At 35.2% G+C, this 18,262-nt stretch overlaps 1 long non-coding RNA gene across 4 annotated transcripts in view; it reads right to left on the bottom strand.

Annotated features, from left to right (window-relative positions):
- Positions 1-18,262, bottom strand: part of LOC143682827 (uncharacterized) — a 112,737-nt gene that overhangs the window by 4,922 nt on the left and 89,553 nt on the right. For 2 of the 4 annotated variants that reach the window (XR_013175306.1, XR_013175304.1), the window contains one exon: positions 4,694-4,801. The exons of the other annotated variants lie outside the window; for them this stretch is intronic. This is a non-coding gene — a long non-coding RNA (uncharacterized LOC143682827). The remainder of the gene's footprint in view (positions 1-4,693; positions 4,802-18,262) is intronic. 4 annotated transcript variants of the gene reach the window in all.

The following is an 18,262-nucleotide window of genomic DNA, read 5'->3' on the forward strand; positions in this document are numbered from 1 at the left end:
TATACATGTCCCTAAGATCATAGTCCAAAAATATTTGTAATAAATATAGACAGATTTAAAGGGAGAAAGGACAGTTCTACTGTAATAATAGGGGACCTCAAAATATCACTTTTAATAGTGGATAAAATGTCAAGACAGAAGATCATAAGGAAATGGAAGGATTGAACAGTATTCTAAATCAAATAGACCGAACAGACTTCAGCCAACAGCAGCAATGTACATATTCTTCCCCAGTGCATATGGATCATTCTCCAGGATGGACCATATGATAGGACACAAAATAACTTTCAGTAAGTTAAAAAATATTGAAGTCATATCATGTATCTACTCAGTCACAATGGGATGAAGCTAGAAATCAACAACAGAAGGAGAAATGAACAATAGCCAAATATGTAGAAATTAAACAACATACTCTTAGAGAACCAATGGGTGAAAGAAGAAATCACAAAGAAAATTAGGAAATATCTTGAGTCAAATGAAAATTAAAATACATACCAAAGCATATGGGATGCAGCAAAGACAGTGCTCAGTGGTAAATTTATAGCTCTAAATAGCCATCTTAAAATAGAAGAAAAATCTAAAATCAGAGACCCAAACTCACAGCTGACAGATCCAGAAAAAGAAGAGCAAACTAAGCCAGAGGGAGCAGAGGAAGGAAATGGCAAAGATTAGAGCAGAAAAAAAAAAGGAAAGAAAACATGAACTATAGAATAAAAATCAACAGAGAAAAATCAATGAAATCAAAAACTGATTGTCCAAAACCATCAGTAAAATCTACAAATCTTTACCTAAACTGACAAAAAAAAAAAAACAAAAAAAACCAGAGGGCACAAATTGCTAAAATTAGAAATGAAAAGGAGAAAATTATTACTGACTCCACAGAAATAAAAATGATCTATAAGAGATGCAACTATGAAAAACTGTATACCAACAAATTAAATGACCTAGAGGAAATGGGCAAGAAGAAACATAGAAACTACCTGCTCAAGAAAAAATAAAGATTTCAGCAAATCAGTAACTAGTAAAGAAACTGAATCAAAATCAGAAACCTCCAAACAAAGAAAAGCCAGGACCAGATGGCTTTACAGAAGAATTTTACCAAACATTCCCAGAATAATTTACACCAATCATGCTCACACTCTTCCAAAAAATTGAAGAGGTGTGAAAACTCCATAAATCATTCTCTGAGGACAACATCACCTAATACAAGAGATTTAAAAAGATATCACAAGAAAAGAAATTTACAGACCAATATCTCATATCACTAAAAGTGCAAAAACAGTCACAAAATACTAGGTAAGTGAATCCAAAAGCATATTTAAAAAATTATATATCATGACCAAGTGGGATTTAACCCAGATATACAAGGATGGTTTAATACAGAAAAATCAGTTAATCTAATACATCATTTTAATACAACGAAGGAAAAAAACACACGACCATCTCAATTGCTGCATAAAAAGGCATTTGACAAAATCCAGCATCTTTTCTTGATTAAACCACTTAGAAAACCAGAAATAGAAGAAAATATCCTCAACATGATAAAGAGCATATTTTGAAAACTCGTAGCTCACGTCATATTTAATGTTTAAAGGCTGAAATCTTTCCCTCTAAGATCAGGAAAAAGACAAGGGTGCCCATTATCACTATTGTTATTCTACGTTGTACTGAAAGTTCTAGACAGAGAAATTAGGCAAGAAAAAGAAATAGAAGGCATCCAGATTGGAAAAGAAGTGAAACTTTTCCTATTTACAGATACCATAATTATGTATACTGCTATCGCAAGTACCTTAAATTGGTTTTGGCTCAACAACAAGGATTTATTAGCTCAAGGTTTAGAGGCTAGAAGTCTAAAATCAAGAAATGGGCAAGGTTTGCTTTCTCTCAGAGTCTATTCACTATGCTTTGCATATATAAAATCCTGAAAACTCTGCAACAAATCAACTAGACCTAATAAACTTATTCAGCAAAGTAGTGGGATACAAGGTTGACATGCAAAAACCAGCATTGTTTCTATACACTAGTAGTGAATAATTTGATGTTGAAGAAAAAAATCCCATTTGCAACAGCAACTAAAAGAAGCAAATATATAGAGATAAATCTAACCAACGTTGCAAAGGACTTAAACAGAGAAAACTATGTAACTTTCTTAAAGGAAATCAAAGATGACTTAAAAAATGGAAGGATATTCAATGCTCGTAAGATTCATTCCAATATTTAATTGGAAGATTAAAGATTATTAAGATGTCAGTTCTATCCAAACTTATTTACAGATTCAACACAATCCAATTTAAAATGCCTTATTTGTAGAAATGGAAAAGCCAATCATCAAATTCATATGGAAGGTTAAAGAAGCTGAATAGCCAAAGCCGTCTTGACATAGAAGAACAAATTTGGAGGACTCACACTTTCCAATCTTAAAACTTATTACAAAGTCACAGTAATCAAAACAGCATGGTACTGGCACAAGGACACACATGGAATAAAATTAACAGTTCAGAAATTAGTCCTCACATTCATGGTTAAGTGAGTTTTTTATGAGAGAGTCAAGTTCAAACAATTGGGAAAGAGTAGTCTTTTCAACAAAAAGTGCTGGAAAAACTGGATATTCTTATGCAAAATAATATAAGTGGACCTGTACTTCACACCATATACAAAAGTCAGTTCAAAATTAATCAAGACCAATATATAAGAGCCAGAACTATAAAATTCTTAGAATAAAACATAGGGAAGTTGTATTAGTTAGGGTTCTCTAGGAAAACAAAAACAAAGGAGATAACTGTTAATATTATGAGGTTTTTAAATAAGAATTGTCTTGCATGACTGTGGGGATTCAGAAATCCAAATTCTGTAAGACAGGTTGCAAGCTGGGAATTCTAATCAAGATTCTCAATGAATTTCTCAGGAAAAGCTGACTAACTGAAATAGAAATGGAAATTCTCTGTTCTGAATGTGGAAATCATCACTTCTTTCAATGCTTTCAATTGATTGGATGAGATTTCTCTCAATTGATTGTAGATTCAACAAGCCATAGATGCAAATCAACTTACTGATGATTTAAGTCCACAAAACGTCCTCACAGTAACTATCAGGTCAGTGCTTGCCTGACCCAACAACTGGAAACCAGACCTGGTTAAGTTCAAACTTGAATTTAACTCTTGCAGAGGCATCCTCAGGACTTTCTGTTAAGCAAAGTATTTCTAGGCTTCACCACTAAAGAACAAGCAACAAAAAGAAAAAATAGATAAAGGGAATCTCATCAACTTTTTTAATGAGCATCAGAAGACTTTATCATGAACATAAAAATAAAACCTACACAATGGGAAAAATATTTGGAAATCACATATTGGATAGGGGTTTAATATCCAGAATATATAAAGAAATTCTTCAACTCAACAACAAAAGGACAATCAATGCAATTAAAAATGGGCAAAGGACTTGAAAGGCCTTTATTCCAAGAACATGTACAGAAGACCAAAAAGTACATGAAAAATGCTCACTATCATTATCCATTATGGAAATGCAAATCAAAACCACAATGTAATACCATCTCCTATTCACTAGAATGGCCATTAAAAAAAACAAAAAATTACAATGTTGGAGAGGATATGGAGAAATGGGGACACTTATTCATTGCTGGTGGCAATGTAAAATGATGCAACTGCTGTGGAAGATAGTTTAGTGGTTCCTTAGAAAGTTAAGAATTTACCATATGATGGCAACCCTCTTGTAGGAATATACCCTAAAAATATAGCTGGGACTCAAACAAATATTTGTACACTGATGTTCATAGTGACATTATTCATAATTGCCAAAAGATGGAAGCAATGCAAGTATCCATAAACTGAGGAATGGATAAACCAAATGTGTTATATATTCCATATATAATGAAATATTGCTCAGCCATGAAAAGGAATGAAGCTCTGATACAAGTAACACCATGGATGAACCTTGAAAACATCACATTATGTGACATAGCTGGACACAAAAGGACAAATATCACATAAACTCATTTGTTATGAAGTAACTAGACTAACTACCTCATAGAGTTAGAAGCCAGAATATAAGTTGACAGGGGCTGGGGGCTGGGTATTGAGTGGGGACTTAATGCTTAAATTGTGCAGAGTTTTGATTTGGGTTGGTAATGGTTTTGGTAATGGTAGCACAACATTAGAAATGTAATTAACACCACAGAACCATATATATGAAATGTGAATAAAGGGGAAATTTAGGTTGTATATATGTTACTAGAACAATAATTAAAAGGAAAAACACCATAGGACTGTACAACACAAATAGTGAACTATAATATATACCAGGGACTATGGTAAAAATTCCATTATAAAAGTGTTTTTTCATCATTTGTAACAAACATGCTACATTAATGTAAGGTGTTTATAATAGGGCAGTATATGGGAATTCTGCATTTTATGCATGATTTTTCCTGTAGCTATACAACTTCTGTAATTTCAAAAAAGAAAGAAAGAATTCAGAGTGAGAGGGTATCAGTTTTTCAAAACTGCTATCACAAATACATTAGCCAGTTTTGGCTCATCCACAGACATTTATTAGCTCAAGTTTTCAAGACTAGAAGGCTAAAATCAAGATATTGGCAAGGTTTGCTTTTTCTGAGTCTATTGATTCTTTTGTGGGATGCTGCTGATCGTTGGGGTTCCTTGGCCTATATGCCTACCTCCTGTCACATGGCGGTATCCTCTCCTTTCTGGCTTCTGTGACTTCTGGCTTTCCTTTATAAGTCTCCAGTGATGCTGGTTAAGTCCCATTCTGATTCAAGTCCCACCTAAATAGGACATTTAAAGAACTATTCACAAATGAATCCACATCTGGACTCACTTTGTATATTGAAAGATACTATTTATAATGGGCTCACACTCACAGGAAACCAGATTAAGATTAAGAACATCTTTTCTGGGGGACATAATTCAATCTACCACAGAGAGCTAACCGTTAATTCATCAAGTCTTCTCTAACATTTCTTGGTTCGGTTAGGCTTCCCTTCAGGTGTCCCCATTGCCCCCCACCCCCCATCATACTGCATGTCTCACTGTTTCGCAATTGCTTGCTTATGTGTTGGAAACTTAATAGCAACTTGAAAGCAGTAACATACCCATCTTGATCATTGTCGTATCCTAGAGCTTTACCTACTGCAAGCCACTAACCAGAGCTTAATAAGCATAGTTAAATTAGTCGAATGAGTGAAAGCTGTAAATCTATATGGTATGATTAAGCACAAGGGGGTACGGCAATGGAGTATGGGAAAGAGCGGTGGGAAAGTTCAGGTGTGAGTCTGATGAGAGCTCATGTTTGACTGAATAAAAGCGGGAAAAACAGAGAAGCTTGGGTGAGGGCACCTGCGGTTGTTGGTAGAATGTGTGTGTGACTGTGTAAGTGCTTTTGTAAAATGTGAGAAGGCTTGCCTTTGTGGGGGTGGTGAGCAGAGTGAGTGGGGTGTATACTGAGCTCAGTGAATAAAGTAAGATTCATTGCAAATTCTATACGAATTTTGTCTAGATTTGTTCAGGGATAGGACATAACAGTTTTCCCTCATTTGAAAAACTTGCACTTGAGAAGGACTTGAACAAGCCAAGGATGTACTTTTCCAAATGCAACAAGCCTAATACCTCAGGTCTTTTCTTTTGGTGCAGTTAAGGAACTTGATCTTATATATTGAAGAGTTCACAAATACAATACTACTAAGGAAACTTAGGAGGAGACTCTAAAAATTAGCAACAAAACTTTAATGTCATTTCTTAGTGCCTGAAGGATATATATTAGGTTTGCCTGTAAATTCAAAGCCATTAATAGATCAAAGGTAATCAAATTTTATAAGCCTGGTAAAGGTATATAGTACACATTTTGCAATAAAAATACTGGAAATATAAAGAAGATAGGCTTCTTATTACCAATCCAGAAGAGTGGTACATTCACTGCCAGCATATGATGAGTACAAATTAGCCAGAATTCTATGGATGTTACCAAATTATTTTGGATCTGATTTTCCTATAATTGGCCAAGATTTTTAGAGATATCTCATAATGAATACTTCCAGGTGTGTTATTTACTTATAAACTAAAGTCAAAAGCTCTACAAAAAGATCATTCTGTATTAAAATAACACTAAAGAAAGAAAAAACACATGCATATTCCTTTGATCCATTATTATGACATTGGAAAAATTTGATGAAAGGAAAACCTTTTCCCTCCGGGCTGGCTGTGGATATCTGGGAAAGCACAGCCCTGTTTCTCCTTCCCCATAACACAAAAATTCTCCTGACACCATCTGTCTGTCCTCACCTACCAAACATATCTGCTCTGTTCTGAGAAAATGTCTCTCGGAAACTTTATTCTCATAAAATAAAGCTATGAAAATAAACTAGCATTATTCATGAACATTTCAGCAAGCTGAAACAACACGTGCAAAATAAAAATAAAATTTGGAGAACCTCATCTCGGGGAAAACAAAAATTCAAACTATGACTAAATAAATAAATAAATAAATAAATAAATAAAAGGAAGGGGTGGGGGGAATGAAAGAAAAGGGAAGCAAGCCAGCTCCCTTATAATTCTAAAAGTTTCTTCAGTCGAAAGTAGCTAGGCAAGCTCACTTGCCTCTCAGACCTGAGGTTGAGAGGATATAACCTTCCTTTTTTTATTGCATTACATGAAAAAGCTTTGCTCCAAAAAAAAAAAATCCACAGTTGCTTTACAACCCTCGTGGTTATTCTTAAAGCACAAGAGGATGGCAGTGAAGACACTCAGGAGAACACAAAGGAGTGAACTGCCTGTCTTTAAAGGAAGTCAGAAAACGACCTCCAGAGCGGTAATCTTCATAGAGATATTTGTATTTTAATATTGCTGGAAATTTGACTGTGTATCAAAGCTGGAAAATAAAAAGTTCTAGCTGAGGCTGAGCCTCCTGTCTCCTGGGAAAAGTCTTTCTCCACAGAGCCTTAGTTTTTCATAAATCCTGCCTTGAGGCAAGTCTCCTTTTGGTGATTTTGCTCACGTTTCTTATTCCTCACAGCGTATTTGATGCTTTACAAAGAATAGAAAAATCCCAGTCCTGTCCTTAAGAAGCTTATATTTTACTTCAGTTATTTTCAAACTCTTTTCGTATCTGTAGTTGGAAATGTATTTTATATCACAATTAAGAATACATACAGACACACACACACGAGGAATAGTTTTAACAGACTGCATTTAAGACTACAATATTTTCTCTTTTCTTCTTATCTCCTTTGTTCTGTTTCAGTATTTAAATGTTAGTAGTGACCTAGTAAATGATTTTCACCACCCACTAACAGGTCACAATATTACAGATCACAAAAGCAATAATCCAGATGGTAGGCTTCCACTTTTGTTTACAAACACATAGAGCTTCCAAGCAACACTTGATGTCATGACACCCTCTAAATAAACTCATTTTTAGCTCTAAAGTGAACTCAATTCTTCCCTCTACTTGAGCCATAACCTATGAGGTCAGACAGACCAAATAAAAAGGAAAACTCAGCACAGATTCAGTTGGGACCCAAAACATGTTTCTAGGTTTATCTGGAACTTGAGAGTAGACTTAAAATTAAGTACAAAAATTAATTAACCACAAGAGAAGCAAACATTTGTATTATGCTTTCCAATTCTGAAAGATTCAACAAGTTTTCTTCATTACTTATGATCACTATACATGTTGCAATATTAGTGGTTCTAAAACTTGGGGAACTTGCTTAAAATGGGCCCCACTTCAGTGATTCACCTCAGTAAGCCTGGAGTAGAACCCAAAATATCTGTATCTTTCTTTTTCCATATAAGCACCCCCAAGTGATGCTGCAGCAAGTCCCCTGAGAAGCATGCTGTGTTATGCAGCAGTACAATTTCGGAACAGAAAGCAACATCTGACGCGTGAATCTCCAGCGCCTCGCACCTGCACGATATTGGCTCATTTAAATTCTCAGGACAGTCTACCTTGCTTACCTTGTTACTGAGAGAATAAAGAGGTGCATATTCTTGAAGAATAGGTTTTATTGCCTCCCTTTCATTCTCCGTTTCACAGTAAGATTAAATGTGCCTGTGAGATGCATGTAGGCATAAACCCACACAAAAATTAGTACCATGAGCAGCTTGGAGTTTTGAAACATGTGACTAATTGCAAAACCCATATATGGTAGCCATCATTTTTCAAAGACAGCATCCTTACAGGGAAAACTGAGTGAGTCCCTACCTTGTGAGCTGATTTAAGCCGGTACAGTCATTGTGGAGGTTTCTAGGACCAGCCCCTCGAGAGGAGTGCTACACTATCCAAAATTGGGTGGCTCTGCCAACTGGCTTTCTAAGGTCTAGATAAATATTCTCTTGGGTGGCTCCAAGAATATAACGTTTGCCTGTGTTTATTCCAAGGGCAGTTTGCCACAATTACATTTCAGTTTATGATGATGAGTTACATTAAGTCATCTAGGTCCTTCCTTACTCTTTTCAGCAACATGCCATGCAGATACCTGAATGTCTTAAGTTGAAATTCATGATTCTGAGACCACTTCTCTGAGCCTTCTTCTAAGCTATAACACATGCACTCATCTTCAGCAGTACTGTCAAACAGGAAGAGCCGTGGATAGAGAAGCAGAAGACTTATGTTCAACTACCAGTTCTCCTGCAAACCACCTACACAACATGGCACAAGCTATTCAGCCTCTCTGGACCTTCAGCTTCTCAACTATAAAGTGTATTGAACATACTTTACCTATATTAAAGAAAATTTGTTATACCTGCTTCAATTTTTTTTGTGATATTTAAATGAGATAGGACTCTATTCATAAAATGATCTGAGAAAACTCTAAAACACTCTAAAATTTAAGACTTGTACTAACCATAAAGATGAAATAAAATATAGCCTCCTTTGAGTTTTGTTTTCTGCTCTTAAATTCATATTGTCTAATTTGTTTTTTACAGCCAAGCATCAGTGGATTCCCTAAATCTTTCTTGGTTCTTCAGTATAAACTTATTTTTCTGGGTGAAAGAACAACAGATAAAAATGAAATTTAACTGGAAATATTAGAGTTGAGGGAAAATCCCTTCCCAAGTGTTCTCTTCGTCGTAGCGACTCTGTATTTGCCATGTAAGTAAATACGTTTAACAGGGAGAAGAATGTATCTGTATATCACAAATAGGTGTACTTGCCAAATAGCAAACCATTTTGGAAGCGCAATTAGATAACTAATTAGGTTGAAAATTAAGTTTCGTGATTAACTAACTCTTGGCCCACCCAAGATTGTTTGATTCTCTCTAGAGCCTGGTATGTTGTAATTTACTAAGCACCACAAGTTTGAAAATAATATCAAAATCATTGTAATGTACAAATCTTGAAAATGAAAAGAGGAGAACAAAAGATTCCTACTATTTATTTAATGTTTACTCTGTGACAGACACTCTACTAGGAACTTCACATATGGTATCTTGTTTAGACATCATTACAATACCGTAAGATGGGTAAATTAATTGCCCATTTTTACAGGCAGGGTAACAACAAAAGCTCAAAGACGTGAAGTGACTTGCTGAAGCTCACAGACATGGTAAGTAGTAGGGGAAGAATGCAAACATCTGGCTATGAGACACAGCTGAACTGCACCTGTCCCTGACAGACTTGCATATGGTCACATGTAGTCAGGCACACACATGCATCAAATTGCATCTGTAAAATGGGGATAGATCCAATGGAAAGGTCTGCCATACTTCCCCAAGTCAAAACCACAGAGAGGCAGCCTTAGAGAAGAGAGATAATGAGGCAAAAAACGTGTTGGAGCTGGCAAGTTAAACTGCTTAGCTGAGTCAACTGTGACACTAAACTCTGCAGGAACCCATGCCTTTTGCAACTTTTTTTCTTTTCTTTTTTAAATTTTTACAGATGTAGCAAAAATGAAATAATAAACTTCACTTTCCACAATTTCTCCTTTTCCCTCTTCATCTCCTTTCAGGATCTTTGCCTTACTCATTTTGAATAAAATAAAATGTCATATGCTCCTGATGGTCTTTTTTATTCTGGCGGGATTTTCCATTGGTCCATCCATGTCCTCATGTAATTCCTTAGAGGAAGGATACATACTTGCAAAATCATCTAGTTTTAAATGCACATTGTAATTTTTTTCTTAAGGTACTTCTTTTCTGAGGTCAATTATCCACCTAGTACTTATTAATAGAAAATAATAGAAAATATTAGGATTTATAATTTCTGGTTCCATTGGGATTAAATTAGACTGGTCCTTAGCAGGTTACTAAGGAGAGGTATATGCTAAAGATTCAACTTTAAAGTTAAGCTGAAATGCAAGTTGAATATATGTCTTTGTACTGATTAATTTTACTTCCTGATTATTCGAAGAAGAAATGTGGTGCTCTCCATCTAGTTCAGAATTGTTTATGAATTCATTCCTTCTATTTTTTTCTTTCTTCATTTCTCCTTTTCTTTCTCTTTTCATTCTTTCCTCTTTTTGGGCTTACAGAAATCATAGTTGTAGACAAGCGAAGAACTCTGCGGGTATATGAGGAAGTAATTTAATTATGCAAAACAGGAAGATGCTCTTTATATTTGGTCTTCTGGGCTTGAAATAATGTCATTAATCAGACTCTATTAAGAGTTATTTCAGGTTTCTCAAGTCGTCAGATCTCGTGTGTTTTTTTTTTAACTCATAGAAATTCTAAACCATTTTTCTATCTACCTTGTATCCAGCAAGTAATGATTAGGAACTGTTGAATCTTTATATTTCTTGTAATGTGCCAATTAAGAAAGGAGTTTTATCCAGATTATAAAGATCTGTGTGAAATGGCCACTACTTTGTTAAGGCTGTTTTGTGGACATCTTCATAATTAATGGAAAAATCATTAGGAATTCAATCTTTATTAACCCCTATAGCTGCAGGGGCCCATTTCATCTTAATTGCATTCATTTGGCACTGGCAGTATTATACAGCATAATCACTAATAAATGATCTTTTAATTTGTACCAATCAACGGAGCTTGCTTTCATGCCAATATTCCTGTTTCTTTGATGTTGACCTGTCTTGATTTTTGATCATTTGGGCTTAAGATGATTTACTGGAAAATCAATATCAATACCAGAACTACTTGTATTCATACGTCTGCAGTGAGGTTCTGTTTGAGTGTATTTTGATTGAAATAAGTAGTGCTTGATTACCTATTCAGATGAGGGGGAAAAGCATAATCAAGTTGGGAAATCTGGTACTGTATTCAAAGGAAAATAATTAGAAACTGTAGGGAAACTGAAGATTCAGGAGAGCAGTAGAGGTAACACTTCAGATGCCACTAATTAAGCAACTTTGTCCGCTGTCTCCTAAAGGCCTTCGCCAATAGAGTAATATGCTATTACCCATTAGCAAGGCCAATGGGGGCTTTGGTTACACTTGTTAATGGGAAACCCCGAGACAGTTTCTCTCATTATCCCCCTGTCAGCACTGCCTCTGCAGTGTAAAGTGGTCGTCATTGTTCTGTGGGTCAGCTAACCAGAAACCAAGCTACTGTAAAGGAACATTCTGCAGCTAATTGAAAATGACTGGAAAAAATCCCCTTATCATCCAGTCACCTCTCTTTATTTGTGGAACAATGGAACGTCTACGGACGATGTGGAGGAAAAAGGAAAGTTCAGGTTATGACATTGAATTTTTCCTGACTAATACAACTACAAAGAAGTCTTTGAAGATAATTCCAGGCGAAAAATCTGCTCACTTTTTTTTTTTTAAAGATAATGACAGTACGACGCAAGTTAGTGTAGAATATAGCAGTTGCTGCTCTGAAGAGTACTTTATGGTTATATGATTCTCCCTTCACTAGCGGAACTCAAAGTCTTTTCCACGGAACTACTGAAACCCTCATTATCCTAATGAGCAAATGGCACAAATCTGGAAAAGCCATAAGGAACATGAAGCTTAATCACATATTCTTAGCTGGGTTGTTTCCCTGAAGTCTCAGTAGAGTTTTGTTTAAGGTATGTCACATGCTAGAAAACTCAAATTTTGTAAACACAAACGTGTATGACAAACAAAGCATATCTTATATACAGGAAGGAAAGGGTAAAGTAGGACTAGAATAATTCCTTTTTGGAGAATTCTATGTTGTGAAAAGGATTCAATGTATTGTTATTTCCTTTAAATTGTAGGTTTAAAATATGGTTTAATTGAAATTCAAATTGATAGCTAAAATGTTATGATCACACACCTCAATTAGGAATGCTTAATTTGGGAATCTATAGAAGTTTTCTCTTTTACTCTCTTTGGAAAGATGTAGCAGTGCTCCATTTTGCAGCTGGCTAGACGAACAATTGATCAATCATTCATTCATTCATTCCTTCAACTAATATTTATTGGCAATTGCTCTGTTCTAGGCAGGGTACCAGGCATTGGAAATACAAAATGAGTCACATATAACCGTCCATCTTTAGGAACCCACAATCTAGTGGAGGAAATAATAACGTCAATTGCTAATTATATTACAGTGTAGTAAGTGAAACAGTGGCAAAATATGTATATAATGAAAGAGTACACTGAGGAAAGATACCTAATGTAACCAGAGAGAGTCAGGAAAAATTTCTGTGAAGAAGTAACACATCAGCTGAATTTTGAAGGATGAGAAACAGTTACCTGAGTAAGAGGTAGGGTAAAGTTGTGGTGGTCATTGAGTAATTTTAAGAGACGTCATGAGTAAGAAGAGAAGCAATAGTGACATATTGTATGCAAAATACTAAAACAAGGAGGTCAGTGACACAAGAAGTTGAGAAAAAGGACCCTGGAGAGATATAAAGCAAGCAAATTTGCCTTTAGATGTGTCATTCTGGCCACCAAATGGTGGGCAGATTTTCTGAGGAAAGGAACAGATTCAAGACTACTATTAGGCAGTATCCTGCTTCAGCAATCCAGAAGGGAGAAAAAAGGGACTTGAGGTGAGCAGAAAATATGGCATATATCAGTTTACAATGGGAAATCATAGGACATAAGCACGAGTAAGATCCCTTGGGGATTGCACCAAAAAAAAAAAAAAAAAAGAACAGGGTGCTGAGGAAAGGACTAGGATATCAAACAATTTATGGTGTCACAAAAAGACACCTTTGTCTTTGGCTTTAAGGGGTTGGCAGTAACTTCATGAGAATAGCTTCACTGGAGTTGAGAGAGTAGAGGCAGGGCAGTGAGGAAATGGGAATGGTTAGTGGACTAGTCTATCAAAAAACTTGAATGATCATGCTCAAATTTGATCAAGGAAACACTCTCTAGGATGAAAAAGGCTTGAACATATTTTCAAGCTGAAAGGCTCTGATAATAAAAGAAATGCAGAAAACAAAACTTAGAGATAATTGTCTAAGAGGAGTATAAAGATAGATGGGATCATTCTGAGTTCATGTGGGGGAGAGTACACTTGAGAAGAAGGTAAATATGTTGGGCCATATGCAGGGTAGTGATAATCTCCAAGGCGATTATTTTCTCCAGCAATGCTCAGTTATTTCAGGGAAGGAGTGGAGAAGGTAGCTGAGCACTGATCTGGGTGAGAGTGTTAGAAAAATGGAGATACAAAGGATGCAGAGGTGCTCTGGAGCAGTTCAGATGATCAACATGGAAAACCAATCATATTGAGTGAGCAAAGGAAAAAAGTCAGATTGGATAAAACAGATTAAGAGGTTTCTATGAGATCAAAAGATAGTAGGCAAAGTAACAGTGGAAAGGAGCTGGAAAGCTAGGACTTGCCACTAGGGAGGCCATGTCCATTCTGTACCCTTTCAGAGGGTCTGTCAAGCTCTTGATAATGCAAGACTTGCTTTGAAGACGTCAAAGGAATTTAGATGAATTAGGGCAAGTCCAAAGTTCTTGAGTTCATCCAGGCTTATTTAGATTTCTGTCATCTAAATCTCTAGAACACTGTAGACTGAATAGGTCTTATGCATTATGGCCATCAACAAGGACAAATGACTCCAGATCATCAATTTCTCAACTTCTTTCTAGCTTCATGAGATGTCACTGGTAGTTGCCACCATCAGGCAACTGACTTTTTTCCCTTTAAGGAAAAAAGTTCTGCAGATAAGTAAGCTTGGATAATACTGGGTCAAACCCAATTGGCAGGCATTCATTTTTTTACTGAAAGACTTCCTAGAGACTTTAATAAAGAATTTAAATCTCTGAGAGAAAGGTATGGTCTGTGGTTTCCCAGACATGCTTGATAACATACTTTGGTCCACAGAACTCCATTAACATCTTAAAGTTAAAGCTAGTGGCAAACGCTGCTCTGGGTTTTCATTGAACAATGGCATCTGTTGATTTTAAATGCTGGCAAAATTAACATTAGCTTTAAATTTTAGTTTGAGTTAGTGAAGTAATGCAAGTTAGTTAAAATGATACTATATTAATATATCAATTTTATCAACAAATTGAGCTCCACTAAATGTTTTACTATATTTGTGCTATAAGTTTACCACCCTGCTTGATGCAGAGTGCTAACAGGCAAGGGAAATTTGAGTTGATTCATGATGCCAGGCACAGGACGAGGAGGTATGCATAATAGAAAGATTTGTAAGTACAGTTTACACACTCAAGGTGTTAATTATTTATTCCTCTTTAATACATATTTCCCCAACCCAGGCTAAGTATTTTGACATGATATTCTTTCTTGTGTAATATTTTCCTGCATTTTTATTATTCCCACGTGAAAAATACTTACATTTGTCCCAAATTTGTTCTTTTAATATCCACTTACGTTCTTGTCCTGTCTTCTTTTGCCACACTGAAAATAGCAATTCATGTTGATATTATCTGTGCCATTTAAAATTTTAAATACTTAAACCTATGCAAGTGAATTTTTCCTAGACTTTACACTTTCAGGTGTTCCAGTCTGTCCTCAGATTCCATATCTTCAACCTTGCCATGTTTTCAAGTTGCAGTAATAGCCCATCTGCAATTTCTTAAGGTTTGTCATGGTCTCCAAAGAGCACCATCTACCCAGAGTCTCACATTCTTTTATGAGTGCTCTAATTATCTAGATGCATTTGTCTTTAAATACCTTTCCAAAGGTCTATGGAAAAGTCATCCTGCATTTCTGAGATTTTTATCTCTCTCTAAAAAGTATTTTAAAGTTCTGATTTTCTTAGTAACAAAATCAAAGTTTTTCTATTTTTAAGTTATGCTTTTAAATGGAACATTTAAAAGCTTGATTAAAAATTATCCTGTTAATTGAGAGTCATTATTTCCTTCAATTTAATAAGGTCTCATCCGAGGTTATGTTAAAAATATGGCATTACCTCACTTTGATGAAGTTCTTGCATCTTATTTTTTATCACTAAATTATACATTGTCACCACTATAATTGAAAGGATATTAGTACAGCAAAGAACTACACTTTGCTAGAAATTTCAACAAAACATGATTCCTACCCTTTCAGTATTTTCCTATTATCTCTGATAATTCTGATATTCAGGATGAAATGTGAATTAAAACCCAGGGAAAGCCCCCCTCCTTTCAAATCTATAAAAGTAAAATGATTACAAAGCTGGGAACTTCAACATTTGAATCGTGGGATGCTACCAGCAACAACAAACTCCTAATATTAGAGGATATTGTCGCAAAATGAACTAGGTTATCAGTTAGGAATTATAGTGAGGTTTTCCATATATGCTCACTTGAAGATTTCTGAACTTTTTGATAGGATTTTAAAAAATAGAGTAGAAGCGTTTTGGATTTTTTCCTTTATTTTATTCATAATAACTTTGTCCTGTGACATCACTTTCATCAAACTCCCAAGTCTACAAAATACAATCAGAGCTCTCCATGTTTACAGAAAGGCTTTGGAAAGCAAGGTAGGGACCCTCTACCCAAGTCTCTCTAGGCAAAGCATACCGCAAGTCAAAGCCTCCATGCTCTGACTTCTTGGAGGGAGCCGCTTGCTTAATTGCTTAGTTGCCCCCTGCCTGACCAACAGAGAAATAACCTTTCTAGGACATTTGCCTGCAGCTCTGTGTGATTTGATCTTTCTTTGGTGACCTGGGCCATGCGATCTCAATTTGAGAAGAAGCAGCAAATTGAAGTCAGATACTTATTGGAATGAAACTCTCATTTTAAGAAGAAATTCAGATCTATTTAGCTTGACCTTGGAACTTGAATTAAATCTTTAGACACTCAACTTTCTCCAGGGAAGTGTGAGGTGTATATGAATTTGAGTGTATTAAAGCTAGTCTCGCTCTGATTTACGTACCAAGTTGGTTAATTTTTCATTTAAAGGACAAAGCGTTTCACTGGAACTAATTTAACTGACTTAATTTGTGATATTCACATATCGGTTTATATTCTAAACCAGGAGAGGTTTTTAAAAACCATTAACATGTCATTAAAAATATATCATACATTCGCTGATTGATATTTTGAAGTCAGCCACCGTTGCTTATGGCTGGAAACTTCGGACATGGTTTCGGTTTTTGCCGCTGCTACTCACCCCTTGTGTGACCCAATATGAGGCGCTTCACCTTTTTCTGATTCACTCTCTGATTAATAAACTGGGGTTATAATAATTCCCTTTTCTGTCTTTTTGGAGGGGTATACTGAGAATTAACTAGTTAATGGTTAAAGCACATCAAAATGATCCGTTAAAAGGCAACTTTTAGTTATGGAAATATATCTGATTTATATTTTTTAGCAGGAAAAAAAAAATTACTGCTCTGAGATTTATCACGAGTAAATGTGAAGATAAATGACTTGTTTTGTAATTCATTTGCTAATATATGGGGCTATTTAGGAGTCCTGAGTTCAAAAAACAAAAAAACATCATGCGCACATTTGAACATGGCATTCACAAGATGCCCTTCCTAAAGAACTTTCTTTCCTATATCCTTTAAGTGTTCAAAACCCAACTATTACCAGAAGCTACTCTTGATTAATCTAATCTCACCCTATATCTCTTGTACTTTATTACTTATTATGCAATGTTTACACTGATTTTATTCTGTATGCTCTTTGCAAGAGTTTTTAAATAATTTCCTATCATTGGTTTTGCTCTCCCTCTTGTCAGGGACTGGGTATCTGTTTATTTTCCTTCAAAGCACCTGTGACTAGGCTACAGGAATTATCAGGAATTGTCATTTACTAACTTATCACACATGTGGAGGGAGTTGGATTTGATCAATAGCTCCTTTATCATCTTATTTTTTTAATCTACCTTTTTCAATAACAATGGATTGTATGATGATAGAAACCAAATAACCACTTGTTACTTACAAGTTTACAAATGTGGTTTTGTTACTTTTGATAAATGACATAAAATTTAATACAAACTTGTTAGTAATTATTATGTTGAACATAAAATAAATGATAATTGCATTACCAGTTGAAAGCTGCACTAATAATTTCCGTTATAAATTTTGCTGTTTTTGGACACAATATATAGATACTAGAAACACATAGAAATATAGACATTGGAAAGAGCAAGATAGATTTTGAAAAGAAAGGAGCTTGCAAGAGGAAGACGATGGGATAAAGGGAAGAGAGTGCTAGAAGCACAGTAGCACTTTAATTTTCAAAGGATGAATTTCACAACATTTATTCACTTATAAAGTACATAATTAATATTAAGTATCTATAAACAAGTTCTCAGGCATTCTTTCCAAAAAGAAGAAAAAGAACAAAATAGGAGTTCTAATTAATGTACAAGTGAAAATGAAAGGGAAATCTTACAGCATCTGGTATGATGTTTTGTTCATTTTTTTCTTTGTATTTTATCTTTAAATTTATTGTTTCAATATTAATATTTGCAGAAAATAGTTATTTTGCTAAAGAACAAAAGAAATACCAGATACTATTTATTTTACCACTAAAATCCTTGGAGGACTTTCCTAGAATTAGTTATTCAATAAAGTCAAAAGAAACAAATTCTCAAGCTGAAGCACTACTTTCACCATTTTCTATCCAATTGCCCTTACAAGTTGTTTAGTTTGCTAATGCTGCCAGAAATGCAATATACCAAAAATAGGTTGGTTTTTATAAAAGGAATTTATACAAAGGAAGTTACAAGTTTATAGTTCTAAGATGATAAAAATATCCAAACTAAGGCATCCAGAGAAAAATGGTTTGACTTTCTTGACTCAAGAAAGGCTGATGGCATGGAACACCTCTGCCAGCTGGGAAGGCATGTGGCTGGCATGTGCTGGGCCTTTGGCTTCTGGTTTCAAATAGCTTCCCTGGAGGTTTTCTTTCTGTATCTCCAAACATCTCTGTCTGTGT

This window comes from Tamandua tetradactyla, chromosome 5 (assembly GCF_023851605.1).
Source record: "Tamandua tetradactyla isolate mTamTet1 chromosome 5, mTamTet1.pri, whole genome shotgun sequence".
Classification (NCBI taxonomy): Eukaryota; Metazoa; Chordata; class Mammalia; order Pilosa; family Myrmecophagidae; genus Tamandua; species Tamandua tetradactyla.